The sequence below is a fragment of the Dendrobates tinctorius genome, unplaced genomic scaffold, assembly GCF_039654945.1.
Source record: "Dendrobates tinctorius isolate UK_male_01 unplaced genomic scaffold, ASM3965494v1 ptg000387l, whole genome shotgun sequence".
Lineage (NCBI taxonomy): Eukaryota > Metazoa > Chordata > Amphibia > Anura > Dendrobatidae > Dendrobates > Dendrobates tinctorius.
The window spans coordinates 751,124-769,655 of record NW_027362053.1 but is presented as its reverse complement, the minus strand read 5'-3'; positions in this window follow the sequence as shown (position 1 = coordinate 769,655).

Below are 18,532 nucleotides of genomic sequence, written 5' to 3'. Positions count from 1 at the left end.
CTCAAGCATGATGGTACTAACACCGCAGGATTGCTGGGCCTGCATGGAGCTAGCACCGCATGGTAGTCAGAGCACAGCATAATAGATGCTCAGCAGGAACACCGGTTGCAAGAGTCTCAGAGTCACTGGGTGCGGGGCTCCAAACACAGAGGGATTCCAGGAACATAACACAGCAGGCAGTTCAGACATAGTCAGGTAAGGGATAGGTCCAGGATCAAGGATTCAAGCCTGGATACACCGCCTCTAGGCCCGGCCGAATTTAGACGGGGGTCAGGTACATAACAGGTACAGGATCAGGGATTCAGGCCCGGATATACCGCCTCCGGGGCAGGGCGAGGATACAGGACAAAGCAGGAATCAAGGAAGGGACTTTGGTACCATAACCGAGACAGACGAGGTCCAGAGACAGACACGAGACACACATGGCAAAGTCCAGGAGCTTTGTGAGTAGCTCTGGCCCCGCCCATAGGGCAGGGTAAGTTTATAAAGGGGCTGCCCCTCAGCAATTGGCTGGGGACAGCATTTCAAGTACACACACTAACCCTGATAAAAGCAGGGAAGGTGTGGCTGCGTACGCCCTAAGCACAAACAGAAACCATTGCAGCACAATCAGTGTAGGAACTGCAGCTTAGACCACCTGGCATCGTCTGCAAGCCTAGACACACGTGGAAAGTCATGCACCAGCTGCAAATGACCTCACAACCCGCGGACAGCTTCCACAGCGGCGACCAGGGACCACACATGCGAAAGGTCAAGCAGCAGAGCAAAGACCTAACACCACATGTGCAGCTACGCAGCAGAGCAGGGAACTGAGCAGGCTCCATACAGGTAAAAGCCAGCAGTATCTGTTAAATATTAATAATCCGTTAATTTCTTATAAGACTCAGTTCTGTACATTGCTTTAGCTTACACGACATAGGCTATTTTAAGCTTGGCTCATGGTAGAAAGACAGCTCCATATATGTAGAGACCACGTGCTTTAGGAGACGTATATAATTCATGGCTAACTGTAGAGGTCGCTCTTCTTCCCTCACCATCATGAGAGACAGACACGAAGATGTCATCTGTTCTGGGCCATGACATGACATAACAGCTGGTATGTTACTTTACTACGAAGAAGCCGAACTGAGAGACAGACGCCATTTGCCATGTGAGATCCCGGAGAGAAAGTAGAATACACGTTGCTTTGCTATGAACTGATGGACAATATCTCACCTATTTTTATTCACCTGTTTTTTTGTAATAACCTTTCTTTGATGGAAGAATCCAAATAAACCACTATATTTTTATCTGGTAATTAGTCCTGAGTATTTTACAGGATAAGCATTATTTTACATTGGAGAGCCAGCCAGATCTGAATTTTTGTACTTTTTTTGTGGATTTTCCCTCCACTTGCCCACAAGGGGGATTGGACTTTGCTAACGTCAAATCATATGTGCAAGTTATCGGGAATTCCACTACTTACAAGAATCACACAGAACCTAGAAGTAAGAATTGCCAGATAGATTGAGAAGTACTACAAGTGCCAAAGTGCCAGACGTGCTGAAGCCAAGGAGTGTGAAGACAGGAACCCAGCGTTATCCATCAAAGGAACAAGCTGAGACATTTCAAGGTAAGATAAAATGGATGTCATTAATTGTCTTGCTAGGCAGAGTAAATTGAAATTTAAGTCTGTAGACAATTCTAATTCAGAAGTTTTATGGTTAAGTTTATATGCCGAGTGTGAACTCGAGAATCAAAGGTTAGATTCTAAGCTTTTCAATAGAGAAAGAGAGAGATTAAAAAATATTCTACAGATGGTAGATATATTTCATAGATCTGTGTCAGAGAAATCTAAAAATGATTGTGTAGAGGATAGTGATATTCCCGAGATTCACTGTAATGTGGAGAAACAGTTACAAGTAGCAGCAGCCATTGAAGGTGACCTTGCAGACGAGGAACAAGATGGAGAAGTAGGAGGAGACTTCAGAACTGACGTAGAAGACGTACCACTAAAAATAGACGACTCACAGGCCCAAATCCGAAGGCAAGTAAGAAAAACTTTGCTAACGATATGCGAAATAATACCCGCATATGACAATACAATCCATGTTTGTAGAAACTCTGAGGTTTTTGAAAGTTGTGTTGATAAATTTGATTTATCTAACGAGGAGAAGAATCAGTTGTTCAAAATGTGGATCCCTGTAACCTTTTCCAGGAGGTTATCTTTAAAGTTATCTGGTGAAACACATGAGAATTTAACTGATAAAGACAGATTAAAAATTCTCATTTTTTGTTCATCAAATGAAAATCATCCAGATATTGATATTCTTCAAAAATTAAGGATTGGTCGGAAGGAATGTATTTTTACGTTCATGTCCATATATGAACGTTTGTATAGAATGTTGAGTGAGAATGTCAAAACACCGTCCCTCATAAGGAGTTTTGTAAGCAAATTTTGGTTTTTAAATCCTGCATCTCGTGTTATTGCGTCATAAAAAGATTCATTGTTTGAATGTGCGCAATCCCTTGATTTTGCCAGAAAACACGAGAATCGTGAGAGGAAAGTAAATCGTGCTAATTTTGTAAAGACAGGCAGAGTAAAATCTTATCAGAAGCCTGTATTAGCAAAACCTTCTAAAATGAGTTTTCCCCAAATATATGAAGTACAAAGGAGATCACGTTTGTTATAAGCCATATGGAATGATGCAAAAGAACACCGAAAAGACACAAATTGAATTAAGAAAAATGATGAGTTCTGATTTTCTTTCTGTAACCAAGATGGCCGAATTTAACAGACAGAAACAGGTGGTGAGTGACATCATGGCCTGTAAACTGAATACTCTGCTCCAAGAATCTATCAGCTTTAAAATGGCAAGAACCTTTCAGGATATTTTTTGCAGAGAAATAAGTATGGGTGTAGGAATTGGCTAGAAAAAGTAATTATATATATTTTGTGTAACAGTGTTATACAATTAGTGAGTTATATGTAATTATTTTATAGAGTATAATCCTGTAGTTTTATGATTTGTGGATATATACATAGTCATACAGTATATATAGAGTGTTTGTAGAAGTAGAAATAGTAGAACTGTATTTTTTAATGAAAATTAAAATCTACATCAGTAATAATATTTAGAATATGAATATGATATTAACCTTATCTTTTATGTTTCCTTAGAATTTTCATTTCAAAGCAGGACTTAATCGGGAAAAATTCTATTCTAAGGATTTATGCCTTTATTTACACAGGAAGTTGCAATAATTGCATGAATATATATTTAACACTGAAATAATATGCATATAACTAATTGCTTTTTAAAATGTTCTGGGTGTGTGCTTTACTGCATGGTTTGAATGACTACCACAGCATATGGAATTTGTACCTTGTTCTAATAATAAGTATACCAGACCAGTATACTATGTCCCTGTTCCTTAGGGAAAGAATTTTTAAAGGGGTCTCAGCTTTTGCAAAGCAATGGAATTTTTTTTCCAGGCCTAAATGTCAAGTATAGCTATATATATATATTTATGTCATGTGTATTTGGGGAATATTCAAAGAAATTAAGAGACTAAATTGAAATAGTTTACAATGCATTGATAATTAGGATAATTTGGGTTAAAACACGTGTATTCATCACACCTTCGTATGTGAGGTATTTGGTTTAAAGTTAATATGTGACACAGTCTGAGTGACAGTGACTGAGTGTATGAGCAGCTGCTGAGCGAGTGATGTGATACGTTTGTATGAGGCCTCAGGTTTCTGAAAGAGAAAAAAAAAAAAAAAAAAAACCCAAAAGCTTTTATCTTTAGGAGAAATATGCAGATCAGATAAATTATTAGAATATTAAGATACATAATGAAATATTATCTACACAACATATATTTCTATAGTTCTTTAGTAATTATTTCTTGATTTAGTTAATAGTGGATAAGTGCAAAGTGCAATCGCACATCAAAATGGTTTATGCAAATTAATTTTTCCAAAGGATAATTTTATGATATTCAAATTAATTTTGATGGTTACACATCTTCAGACAAATAATGGTATAAGCAAGTATAAATTTACATAATTTATACATTAATTATTTTTAATTTTGGTTTTGATAAATGAATTATTTCATAGAACAATATTTTTTGGTATTAAGGGGGAAAATATGTTTTTGATCCTGACTACATCATCACATTTGATTAATACCCTCTTCTTCACACATTTTAATAGGAAAAAATATTAATAAGGTACAATGGTATAAGTATTGGGTATAATAACAAGTATTATAAAGAGTCATTTCTTTACACTAAGAGGAATTACATGCAAAGTTGCATAATTTGAATATTTTGGTAACACAAGTTTATGACAATTATAAAATAATCCAGATCATGGAAATATTAAGGGTATATGTTACTGAAGACATAACTACTCTGCATCAACATAAAGGCCTTGTTTTTATTTTTATTTTTATTCTTATTTTTCATTATTTTTAATTCTTTCACCAATATTTAGTAAAGTAATATCTACTGAGAATATTGCTTCATTAAATATAGCAATTATATGGTTCTATTACTAAGGAAAATGTTTCACTTCTGAGTTATATGCAACAATTCTTTTATTCATTCATTCGCTCACTCATATATTCTTATTTTGGTTCATGGTTATACATTCCTACATATTATTAGTATAATAAATATATTCCTTATTAATAAAGATGAAAACACTGGTTACATAAAACACAGTGACACCTATAGGTTGAAAAAGGTAATTACATCTATGACATAAAAATGTTCTATCACATGAAAAAATATGGATAATAATGTATTATCACTTATTATTGGTTTATTATTTCAAACATTGAAATCCATATACAGTACAAATTCTGATAATAATTATATGGATATTACTGATTGCTATGGTACGCTGTGATATTATAGGATAGGAAAATTACCAGATTTGGTATAGAATAGGGAATGAAGACTTCAAGCAAGATACTGAAATTACGTTAATAAAGACTTTTCATATTAAAATTGATTCTTATCAGTTGCAAGAAGAAGAATGCCGCGATCCAGAAGTCCCAGAAGGTAACAAAGCTATGACTTCTGAGAAATGAACTGTGTTAATTACAAGTGCAGTATCCACCACTGACAGTCACAAGTGCAGTATCCACCCCTGACAGTCACAAGTGCAGTATCCACCACTGACAGTCACAATTAAAGTGTCTAACCTGACAACCAGAGGACGATGCTCCTATGATGCTGAGATGAACTGTGTTATCACGTTCTTATCAAGTTCCAGAGGTTTTCAATCACCTGAAAAGCTTCGATGAAAGCTGGTGAACAATAAAGGTAATTAACCCTGACATATGTCCTGTGCATTAGGACAAGGACTGGTTATGGTGCTATGTTTAGCAAGGAAGAGTCATTTTAACCCTTGCTTTGCTGACCAAAGACATCACACCTGTTCAAAGACCAGTGCCGATGGAGGATTCCAGAATATCCAAGGCGAGCCAATGTAAGCCCAGGTTTTTAAAGATGACACTGCACAGATATTAAAGCTGCATTTCATCTATAGACTTTGTTTCTTATCAACATTCGAATTTATGGACTTTGATTTTATACACAACACAATTTCTACAACATCTATATGCTAGAGAAAAACTGTGTTTTTAAAAGAACCAAGAAGAAGACAGAAGACATCAAAATGAAGACCAGATGACATCAGATGATGATGACTGGACCTGAGATGCTGCAATTTAGACTTAGGGAAGTATAATTATACATATTTTATATGAATATTGTTCACGGCTTACCATAACATGAATTCACATCAATTATGTCATTGAGTACTTATAACGGTAATCTGATATTATTATTATTATTATTATTATTATTATTATTATTGATATTAAATTATTTTGTCAAAGAAGAAGAAAAGAAGAAAGAAGATCTTGTTATATTTTGAGGGTTCCAATTAATGTCTGTCTCCCTCAAAAGGGGGAATTGTTAAATATTAATAATCCGTTAATTTCTTATAAGACTCAGTTCTGTACATTGCTTTAGCTTACACGACATAGGCTATTTTAAGCTTGGCTCATGGTAGAAAGACAGCTCCATATATGTAGAGACCACGTGCTTTAGGAGACGTATATAATTCATGGCTAACTGTAGAGGTCGCTCTTCTTCCCTCACCATCATGAGAGACAGACACGAAGATGTCATCTGTTCTGGGCCATGACATGACATAACAGCTGGTATGTTACTTTACTACGAAGAAGCCGAACTGAGAGACAGACGCCATTTGCCATGTGAGATCCCGGAGAGAAAGTAGAATACACGTTGCTTTGCTATGAACTGATGGACAATATCTCACCTATTTTTATTCACCTGTTTTTTTGTAATAACCTTTCTTTGATGGAAGAATCCAAATAAACCACTATATTTTTATCTGGTAATTAGTCCTGAGTATTTTACAGGATAAGCATTATTTTACAGTATCCCAGCTCAATTGGGGGGGAAGGAGCAAAGGGTTAAAGCAAAAAACATGCATTGTCACGCCGACAAGCAAATACAAACAGAACGGCGTGGCAAGACCTGAGCGCAGGAACGTGTTTGACTTGGCGGGAAGGCGACATGAGACAGTTAACTTCCTCTCCGCAACTGACACTGACAACCCCCCTTTTCCCAGACCTCCATGTTCCCACACTGTTGGATACCCATTTTTTACCCAAGATATAGGACAAACTGCTTAGAGATTACTCCGAAAGACTGCGTGTTGTTGCAGCTTGCACACGTGCTCACGGCCTGTGCCCGGCGCCATTTCTGAGGAATCTACATAAAGGACTGCTTGCCTGTTCCGGAGCACCCAAGTCAAGCAGGAGTGAATCCATCAGCACTGTCAGGCAGCAGTGTTACTCATTTCTCCGTAGCAGAGCCAAAGACTTTGTGCATCATTTGAGATGCCGCCAGATTTTCCAGCCTTCCCCTTGCCAGAACTGCAACCGATAAGTTTTCCTGTCTTTCTTGTATATTCTGTCTCTGATTGTCTTTACATCCCTGCGTGTAGTACTACTTGCTATTGATTGTTCAGAAAATCCTTGTTATCCCCTTCTGTCTCCTTTTACTCACTGCATCCCATAAACTGTTTGCTCCTTACATTTTGGCGTAGTCGACAGGATGCAGTCTGGTAGCGCAGAGACAGCAGAACATGCGGCTGGGCCCAGAACCAGTATCTCTCTGGGGGCCATGCTGAGCAACTTTCCGAAATTTATGGGGTCTAATACTATGTGGTGGAGATGGACGGAGCGTATGAGGGGTATGATGAGAATGCAGACGATGACCCCCGCACTCGAGGCTGAGGTGTTCATTATGGCTTTGGATGGAGAGGCTCGAGACTCCGTGATGCTGCGTACCCCTCAGGACCGAGACACGTTTGCTAAAGTACTCCAGATCTTAGAGGCAACTCATGGGGACCCCACTGACGTAGGGGAACTTAGGACACACCTGTTTAGCTGTATGCAAAGAGAGGGGGAGCTGGTTACGCAGTATATGAATGCCCTACAAGAATTATACAACCGCCATTGTCAGAAAGGATGTCGTGCTGCGTGACTTGTTGGTAACTGGCCTGCGGGACACCCTGACCAAACAGACCCTGAGAGAGAGGGTACGGATAGACTCTTGTATTACTTTTGCTGACATAGGGAGAAAGGCCCGCTCACATGAACAGGAGCAGGGGGTGACAGTCTCGGTAGGGAAGGTCCAGAGTGTTGAAGCACCAGTGCAGTCAACAGTTGAACCCCAATGGGTTGAAGAGATGCGAAGAGAACTGGTGAATATTCAAGGGAAACTGTCCCAAATGAAAGAGAAACTTGAGACCGGCCCGTGTACCGCCAGAAGTCAAGGTGAAGCAGAAGCCCGTAACGAGGGCCGAAGGGTCCGTCGGCCGAGCTCTTTCGCATGTTATAACTGTGGAGAAATAGGACATTTGGCTAGGGAGTGTCTGCGATGGGCTGGGCCCCGTCCACGCCGCCTGTTAAACTAGAAGGCTCCGAGCTTGGGGGACGTCGCCCAGAGCCAGAATGGAAAGGAAGGAGTAGTGAAAGTCCCACGAATCTGGTGTCTACATGTCCACTGGTATGGGCTGAATTCGATGGTCGGGCCATACTTTGCCTGGTGGATACTGGCTCTCAAGTGACCACGATGCCCGATGCGTATTTCCGACAACACTTCCCAGAAACCCTAAGGCCCGAGTGGGGCCCGGTAGTAAAGTTGACAGTGGCAAATCACCTGCCCATCCTGATCGCAGGGGTGGTAAGGATGCAGGTCTCCCTGTGTGGGAAGTGGGTCGCCCTCCCAAGGCTGTGGGGTACTCGGTACCGGGCCGGTGTCAGTGGGATGTGTCACAGCAGTGGTGACCCGGACCGTGGCCCTGGGCGCCCAAGTAATGGGGGAATGTAGTTAATGGAATGGAATAGTTTGTGACGCCACCTGTTGTGCTCGGCAAGGGAGGTGATAAGCCGACGCTGCATGCAGATCCGCTGGGACTGATGGTAGGGTGCAGCAAGGATGTAAAAGCTCCCCACAGGTGAAGCTATAGTCCCAGGGCAGTGTAGAGGTGGATGGCACGGTGATGTAGTAGTGCCGTAAGGGTAGGAATCAGACAAGACACAGCGGGGTGCAATTTCTGTACCTTTACTTGATAACTGCAGTCCAGGGTCCTGATTACAGATGGTAACGGAGCAGGCTAGCCTGGAAGCAACTCAGGGATTCTCACTCAGCAGACAGGCTGTGCAGTCTCCTTCCTAACGCTTGTTTGAATGAAGCACTCCAGTACTAAGTTACTCTGAAGCTCCTCCTGTCAGATGTTACCAAGAACCTTACTTGCACGGCAGACAGCTGTACCCTCTCTCGGGGACTCCTCACTTGAGTCCTGGCTCTCTATCCAAGCTGCTGTTGTGCCTCAAGTCTTAGATGGGAGTAGGGCATTTACAGCCTCCTACTCCTCTGGTATCTGCTGTAGGACCGTTAGTATCCGTTCAGCCGTGGAGACCAGGCTCCAGTTCATGCGCTCTCAAGCTGAGGGAGCTCTCCTTCCTAGCTCAACCTCCAGCTTCTCTCTCCACGTCTGCACACTTCACCCTCCGCAGACTAACTGACCACCCCTTCCTCCTGGCCCTCAGAGAGCACTCCTCCCATTAATCCTGGTTCAGAGTTCCCCCTGCTTGGCTGGAGTGGAACTGTGTTGCATGTATGGATTGACTGCGAGAGAGACCCATCATTGCCTCCAAGCCTGGCATTACCCTCCCCTGGAGGAAGGCAAAGCCACTGTGGCGACCATACTCCTGGGGGCGCCACATTCCCCCCTAGTGCAAGTCAGCACTCCTGGGCTGAACAAAAACATGAAACATGTAAACAATTAGACAATAACAATTGTACAAGATTTAGAAAAATGTACAAAAACCAAGTGCTTCAAAAATGGTCCTATGATGATAAGTCCAAGCATCAATGTCCATGGTCCATTCCTGGGCAAATGGTGAAATATTTACAAGAAAAGTTTTTGACCACACACAAGTCCTGTGGTTCAGTGTCCATAAAACAAATTCCAAAGGAAACTCTTACAGGTTACCTGTAGCCACAAAACTTGAAAAACAGTTACATATTTACATTTACAATTTCAACATATACATTTACCTATATACAATATTTAAGGGGTGGTATACCTTGTGTGGTGCGGGTATACCTGCGTAAGACTGGTGTAGTGGGTAATGTACTGGATACACTACTGGGGGTTCTATGTAACACAGGGATACTAGACTGACTGTGAACTCTTAGACTCACCAAGGGCATAACAGGTTCACCACTGGCAGGGCGAGGGTTCTCTGGCTCCACTGCTGGCGTGGCATCTGCTACCCGATTTTCCTGATTCTCTTGAGTCACATCTTCCTGTGCTACCAATTGGGGAAACAGCAACACTGGCACCACTATAGCATCGTTCACTCTAGTCCAATTCGCAGTGAATTCCCCAAGCACTGTGCTGACCTTCTCTTCTTCCCCTATGGGTTGGATGTTATCTGGTTCTTCTTTCCTTTCTTTTAACTGGTCAGGGCAGAACTTCAAATGATCTCTCGATACCGCTGCTAAGGTCTCTCCTCCATCTTTACTAACAAAGGCATACCTTAGTATTATCAAAATTTGAGGGCAGAATTTTATAAGGTTCAGCTTCCCACTGATCATCCAATTTGTGCAATCTTCTCTTTCTTTTCAAGACTTGCTCTCCCGGCGACAAAGGAACGGCAGGTGCATTTTGATTGTAAAGCTTCTCCTGCTTTTGTCTTGCCTGGGCCAGACTTCTTTCCACGCATTCTTGAACTCTCCTGTACTGTTGCTGCCTCTCCGTGTCCCAATCAGCATCTGGTGATGCTACTTCAGGTGTCAGAACTCCCATGTCTAAGTCAATAGACAGCTTACCAGGTCTTGCTCTCATTAAATAGGCTGGGGTACAGTTGGTAGAGTTCACGGGAATATGGTTGTAGAGGTCTACCAGATCGGGCAACTTCTCTGGCCACAGATTCCTCTCCTCCAAGGGCAAAGTCTTCAGGAGGTCAATCACTACCTGGTTCATCTTCTCGCACATGCCATTGGTCTGTGGGTGATACGGCAAGTCCGGATCTTCTTACAACTATACAGGTTACAGAATTCGTGGAACACTTCTGCCTCGAAAGCTGGACCTTGATCCGTAGGCACTCTTTCCAGGTACCCATGTGGTCTACAAAAGTGCTGCTGGAACGCTCTGGCTGCTGTCCTGGCAGTTTGATCTTTGACAGGCACATCTACCAGGAATCTTGAGTAGTGGTCCACAATGGTGAGGGCATAGATGTAGCCTGACCGGATTGTAATCAGCTTCACATGGTCCAAGGCTACCAAATCAAGGGGCTGTTTGGTGATGATTGGCTGTAGAGGAGCTCTCTGGCTGTCCCGATCCTTCCTTCGCAGGTAAAAATTGTCCACATTCCCAGCACCACGTCTCAATGGCTTTCCTCTTACCAGCCCAGTAGAACCTCTCTCGGAGCAATACTTCCAACTTCTTCCATCCAAAGTGTCCAGCTCCATTGTGGTATGCTTCCAGGACCATTGATGCCTCTCTCTTTGGGACTATCACCTGCCAAACCAGCTCAGGAGTGCGGGCATTGATACTCCTCCGACACAGCTTCCCTTCATAAATGAACAGCCGGCCTCTCTCCTTCCACAACTGCTGAGTTTCTTCAGGAGCATTCGACTCTGGACGTGAGTCAGCTCGTGTCAGCAGCTCCTTCACCAGGCAGACTGCAGGGTCACTATCTTGCGTTTCTGCCCAATCATGATGGGGCAATGGGTTCAGGGTGACCTCCTTCAAGCCAGACCGTCTGTTTCTCACTCCTTGAGCATGCTGGGCCGCATGTGGCCGGTGGAAGGGAGGTAGCTCTATCTCTTCAAGAGCCTCAGGGTCTTCTCCTGCATCTGGTAGGTTAGGCATTCTGGACAGCACATCAGCATTGGCATTCTTGTGCCCTGCCCGGTACTTGATGGTAAATTCATAGTTCGATAGCCGGGCCATCCATTGCTGTTCCAGTGCACCTAGTTTTGCAGTATCCAAATGCGTCAACGGGTTGTTGTCCATGAAGATAGTGAACTTGGCAGAGGCTAGGTAATGTTTGAACCTTTCGGTGACAGCCCAGACTATGGCAAGGAACTCCAGCTTGAAAGAACTGTAATTATCAGGGTTCCTTTCAGTGGGGCGCAGCTTCCTGCTGGCATAGGAGATCGCTCTTTCTTTCCCATTCTGTACCTGCGACAGTACTGCTCCTAGTCCCACGTTGCTGGCATCTGTGTACAGCACAAAGGGTTTGTCATAATCTGGGTAGGCCAGAACTTCGTCTCCTGTGAGATCCATCTTCAATCTGGTGAAGGACCTTTCTAACTCTTCAGTCCACTCAAAGGTGGAATTTTTCTGTTTGGTCTTCTTGGACTGCCTCACCAGGAGATTTTGCATAGGGGTGGCTATCTCAGTAAAGCCCTTGACGAATCTTCGGTAGTAGCCTACCAGTCCAAGGAACTGGCGTACTTCAAGAAGGTTGCTGGGCTTCGGCCAGTCCTGGATGACTGTGACCTTGTCAGGATCTGGTGCCACACCTTCTGCACTGACCACATGACCAAGGTACTGTACCTTGGGCTTCAGGAGGTGGCATTTGGAAGGCTTCACCTTCAGGCCAAAATTGGACAAAGCTTCAAACACTTCATCCAGGTGTTCCAGATGATCTTCATAGGTTTTGGAGAAAACAATGACATCATCCAGGTTCAACAGGACCGTCTCAAAGTTCATGTGTCCCAGGCAGCACTCCATCAGCTGTTGAAATGTTCCTGGAGCAGTGCAGAGACCAATTGGCATGTAATTGAACTCACAGAGACCCATTGGAGTGGTAAATGCGGTTTTCTCCTTGTCTGCCTCTGCCACGGGAACCTGCCAATACCCACTGGTGAGATCCAAGGTGGAAAAGTAATTAGCAGTTTTAAGTGCCGCTAAGGACTCTTCACTCTTCAATTCTAGGTAATGGTAGGCATCTTTATGTGTAATGCTGTTAACTTTCCTGTAATCAACACACATTCTCATGGTACCATCCTTTTTCTTTACAAACACTATTGGAGCTGCCCAGGGGCTACAACTGTCTCTGATGACCCCTGCCTCCTTCATCTCCCTCAACATACTCTTAGCACACTGGTATTGTGTTGGGGGTATAGGTCTGTACCTCTCCTTTATAGGTGGATGGACTCCCGTGGGGATATGATGTTGAACCCCTTTTGCCTGCCCAAAATCTAGTGGGTGTTTGCTGAATACCCGCTCATACTCTTGTGTCACTCTGTAAAACCCATTTTTCTGGTATGAAGGTGTAGAGTCAGTTCCCACCTGCAGTTGCTGACACCACTTATCTGGCTGCTTCACAGAGCCATTGTCCTCCACCTGATCGGATGAGACCAAGGGTTCTGCTGCCTGCAAAGAGTTGTTATTAACGGTGAGCAGCTTAGCAACTGTGGCGTACCGAGGTATTGTGGCTTCCTCTTCCCCACAATTCAAAAGACGTACAGGTACTCTCCCTTTTCGTACATCAACCACCCCTCTGGCTGTCAGGACAGTGGGCCTGCTCTCGGAGTATACTGGTTCTACCAACACCTGGTAATCTCTCCCTCTAAGACCTATAGCTGCCCGACACCAAACCAACCAACCTTTCACATCTGGGGGGTATTGCAATGGGAAAAGCATCACTCACTCTGACGCTGCCAATCTCTCCGCCAGAGAGTTCTACCTGTTGCCTTTGCATCAGGGCTCGGATCTCCTTCTGCAGGATTCGTTGTTCTCCGGAACCAGCAGTTTCAGCCACCTGTTGCAACAAGACATTTGTACCAAGATTACATTGACGTCGGTCAATATCAACAACTATTAAACCTTGAGACTTTAGCTCTACCCGCCCCACTTTGACAGTAATTTCTTTACATCCTATCTGCGGTAAAGACTGACCATTACTAGCAACTACTGTCAGTTCATCAGTGAGGCCACGGGTAAGTTCTGAATCAGCCCAATACCTCTTGTACAGAATGTACGGCATAGTGGTCACCTGGGAGCCAGTGTCCAGCAAAGCGTTCATGGGGATGCCGTCAATCACCACAGGAAGGATCGGTCTCCCTCCCACATACGTGGCTCTCCAGTTCTTTGGGCCTGGTGATCCTATTCCTGGGGGTTGGCCCTCTGCCCCAGGGGTTGCTCGTTTAAAGGACAATATCTTGCAAGATGACCGGCCTTGTAGCAGCGACGACAGATGGGACATCCATCCTGGTCATAGCGATCGTTGTTCCTCCCTCGAAGTGGTGGGGCTCTCCTCCTCCGGAGCCACGGGACATCCTCTGGACTGGAAGCAAGCTGGATCTTTTCTTTGGAGGACACTTGCAGGGACTGCATGGTTTTGGTAAGTGCAGCCATTCCTTTGGTCAACTCCTGAACCTGAAGACGCAGCTCCTCAGTTGGATCTTTATCCAGAGTCTGTGCATCAGCCTCCACAGGGATGGAAGGAAAAGATGTTGCTTCCTGATGGTAGGTGATCGCTGGGCGCCTAGGGGCTCCCTGTCCTTAAAATCAGCAAAGTTCAGATCAGGGTTTTGCAGGGTAATAATATGCAACTGTCCTCTGTGGGTACTAGATAGGAGTCCTTCAATGAACTGCTCCTTTAACAGTTTATCTTCTTCCTTTACACTGTCAGGATCAACTTGCTTAACTGCTCGCAGCGCCTCCTGCAGTTTGAGAGCATAGTCCCTGATACTGTCCTGCGCCTTCTCTTTACAGCTAAAGAACCTCATCTTGATTTCAGCTGTAGTGTGGGTGTCAAAGGTGCTCCTCAGCTTGACCAGGATCTTTGCAACAGTCTCTTTATCATTGTCCTGCCAGGCTTTCACTTCTCTCTGAGCTGCACCCGTTAGCTGTCCAATCAGGATATTCACTTTCTGGCTTTCAGACAGAGGGTATACTTTAAACAAACTGCACAGTCTCTCTTTAAATCCACTCAGGGTATGCGACTCACCCGAGTACTGCGGTAGCCAGGCCGCTCCCGGTATATAGGGCATAGACAGCGGCATTATGGAGACCGCTGTATCGCCGTTGGGCACGGACATCCTCTCACCCCCTAGTTAACGTTAGCCAGGGCCGGGGTTTATGGGAGCTCACCGGCGGCTGCTTGACAGGCCCGACGCTCCGGGCTGTAGGCCTCAGCTCCTCCTCTTCTCGCGCGCTGTCCTCTCTTCCCGCGCGGCACTTCACTTCTTCGTTCTCTGTGGCAGGCTCCGCCCATGAAGGCCTGCCCCTTCTTCACCCCGCGCGAGCCAAGCTCCGCGGTAATGGCAGCAATTGGCGCCAATTTCACACACAGTCTTTTTGCACAAACACAGTCTATGGCACACAGGACCCAGGGGGGTACCGGGCTCCGTAATCCTGTACGTGACACCAAATTGGGTCGCTCTCCCAGGGCTGTGGGGTACTCGGTACAGGGCCGTTGTCAGTGGGATGTGTCACAGCAGCGGTGACCCGGACCGTGGTCCTGGGCGCCCAAGTAATGGGGGAATGTAGTTAATGGAATGGAATAGTTTGTGATGCCACCTGTGGTGCTCGGCAAGGGAGGTGTTAAGCCGACGCTGCATGCAGATCCGCTGGGACTGATGGTAGGGTGCAGCAAGTATGTAAAAGCTCCCAACAGGTGAAGCTATAGTCCCAGGGTAGTGTAGAGGTGGATGGCACGGTGATGTAGCAGTGCCGTAATGGTAGGAAGCAGACAAGACACAGCGGGGTGCAATATCTGTACCTTTACTTGATAACTGCAGTCCAGGGTCTTGATTACAGATGGTAATGGAGCAGGCTAGCCTGGAAGCAACTCAGGGATTCTCTCTCAGCAGACGGGCTGTGCAGTCTCCTTCCTAACGCTTGTTTGAATGAAGCACTCCAGTACTAAGTTACTCTGAAGTTCCTCCTGTCAGATGTTCCCAAGAACCTTACTTGCACGGCAGACAGCTGTAGCCTCTCTCGGGGACTCCTCACTTAAGTCCTGGCTCTCTATCCAAGCTGCTGTTGTGCCTCAAGTCTTAGATGGGAGTAGGGCATTTACAGCCTCCTACTCCTCTGGTATCTGCTGTAGGACCGTTAGTATCCGTGTAGGGAAGGTGACCTGACGGACGGACTGACTGGTCAGGTTTCAATGAGGTTTGCACTTGTCAGTCAGGATGTCAGTTATGACAGGAGGGAAAACAGCTAGGAAAGTGTAGGTGATGTGCAGTACCTGGGATTGACATTAGAGGGCAGGGAGGAGTGTGAGCATAGGACTTGACATCAGCTTAGGGCTAAGAAACCGTTGGTCATGGGGGGCGGAGTTACAGGGAACCGGGAAAGCTATAAATTTGACAGGAGGGTTCCAGAAGATTCCAATCCCCAGAGGGAGCTCAAGTGACGAGAAGACTGTGACAGTTGGTGCACTGTGAGGAAAAACCTAACCAGGGGACTGAGGAGAAAGGAAGTCAGGGGGGTGGTCCTGACATGAAGTACCGCAGTACAGACGAGGCCCCGGAGAAGCACATACCGAGTTGAAGACGATACCTGACCAGAAAAATTACTGTTGGTGTAAGGCGGCCACAGTGACCGAGCTGACAGGAACGTCGTTAAGCGAAAAGGGATGGTACGTGTATTTACATCCCTGGTAATAAGTACGGTGTGTGTGTAACGGGGCATGGACACGGAGGGCCGTGAAGAGAATTTGCGGTGTATCGTGAGGGCCGTCAGTCGGACGGCGGGAAATAATCTTGGACCTGTTGCACCCGAAATCTGCCTCCATCTTTTGTCTGTGCATCACTGCGTGGTATACAGAGGGACCACCCCCCCAGCCCGGCCTACCGACCCTACACTTGGTGTAGTCGGCATGATCAACGCTGCTAATACAATATCTTCTGCGGCACGCCTGCCTCTGAGGAATGGAAACGGACTTGGACTGCGCTGCTTGGATTATAAACACCTGTGGATTACAAATCACTAACCTGTGGATTACAAATTGGGAGTGCTGTGGTGTATCTGCGTTGCCAGCAGAGGATCCGGGGCGGTACCAGGTTAGGAGCAAGATGGCGGTGCTGCTTCAGCGCAGAGGAGAGGTCCGGGTTTTTGCAGTCGTTCTGGATGGACTGGGACCCTCTCCTACGTACCCCTGGGGACAGTGATATGTACCAGGAGGCCGACGCTCCCACATACTGGACCCTGACAGGTAGGTGGAAAGATCTGCCGTCGCCTCACCCAGCAGAGGGAGTGGCACCGAGGAAAAGATTGGCTGCGGTTGTCGAGGCATCAGGCGCCTGGAGTGGCGATGGCGTCGGGAGGTCGAGCTTTGCCAGAAGACTTATTCTCCAGAGTCACGGGCAGGCAGTCGGATCTCAGGTGGAGGAGCGGAGCCATGGCGGATCCCATGGAAGCCGCCGCCAAAGATACCAGCAGAGAGCCTCTCCAGCCCCACCGGACGGTGGAGTGAAGAGCGGAGACTGCAGGAGCAGCCACGGAAAGATGTGACGGAGACCGCGGCGCTGGGGAAGGTGAGAGTTCCTCCGGCCCCCACCACTCAGCCGCAGCACGCGGCCTCCTGTGATCCCGAAAGTCTGGCCAAGGAAAACCCCACTGTCTATGCGGAGCTGAGTGTGGTCTCCACTCCTATCCCCCGTGCAACCCCGCCCGGTGACACCACGCTCGGTGTCGCCGGTGCTGAGCCTGTCTCCAGAAGACGCTGTTGCGTTCCCCCTGCAAGTGGCGACATCCTCCCCGAAACCGGCCGTTACTCCGGTTATGCCGGCTCCGGCAGAAGCTCCGGATGCAGTTCACCCTGCGGCCGCGGCCATGCCGGCGTTGGAACTGGCTGCGGCCTACTTGCCGGGTCCTGTGGCCCACTCTTCGATAAATACGGCTGGCCCTGCCCGTTGCCCGGCCCCAGCGGCTGCTGGGCCAATGACATCAACGACCGCCTCTGCCCCGCTTTCACCCCCGGCAAAGTCCAGCCCACCGGACTCTAGGGCCTATACCGGACCCTCCGTTTGGGTCGCAGAGGTCATAAAGAAGAAAAAAAACAGGGAGCAGGAAGTGTGAAACCTGCTCCATACAAAGGGAGAGGCTGGCATGGCGGCTACACGATCTCTGGGACAGCTCGTATACACAAATATATCAAAGGGATACGGGTTTATTCGAGATCTTGCTACCGGCCAGAAAGTTTATCTAAATATGACCTCTATTCGCCATGGGCGAGCTTTGCAAGAAGGGGACTTTGTGTCCTATTATAAGGAGTACTGCCCCCCGCGGCTACTATGCGATAGCCGTGCTCGCCGAACCTGAAGATCACGAGCCCCCGTAGAAAGGACTTTAAGGACACTCCCTGCATCCCGGGAGCTCAACGGCTGTGGGGTCCCTTGCTACCAGCCACCAGGAGATGGTGTGGACTGTCGGGAATTCGCTTTAACGTTTAATCAGAATATGGGGACAGTTTGCGCCCTGAGTGAAAAAGAGAATGTTGTTGTTTTTTTTTTCTCTTGTTTTGCCTGACATCACGGGGATGCTATAAAGAAAAAGAAAGGGAGTGTCAATGTCTAAGGAAGGGGGAGAGGAAACTTGTTTAATGTTTTGTGGTTTTTGTTGCATGCTGGTTAAATGAAAAAAGGGGGTACTTGTGCTATTATAGAGTTGTTTTGCTATATATTGTAATATGCAAAAGTAAAATGTAACAGGTCCGGGTATGGGAAGGTCTGTGTGACCGAAGGAAGTGTGAGACCGAAGGGGTCTATGAGTTGAGAAGGTCTGGGAGACCGAGGCGCCGACCATGACTGGTACCTAAGAGAAAGGCAAAGAGATGAAAGAGGTGAAACAGACAGTAGTCCCAGGTCAGGTCCCTGACATCACAGACACCCCAGAAAGAAGAGGGCGGGCGCTGACAATGATCTGGTAGGTGTAAGGCCTCGATCATGGCGTACCGGA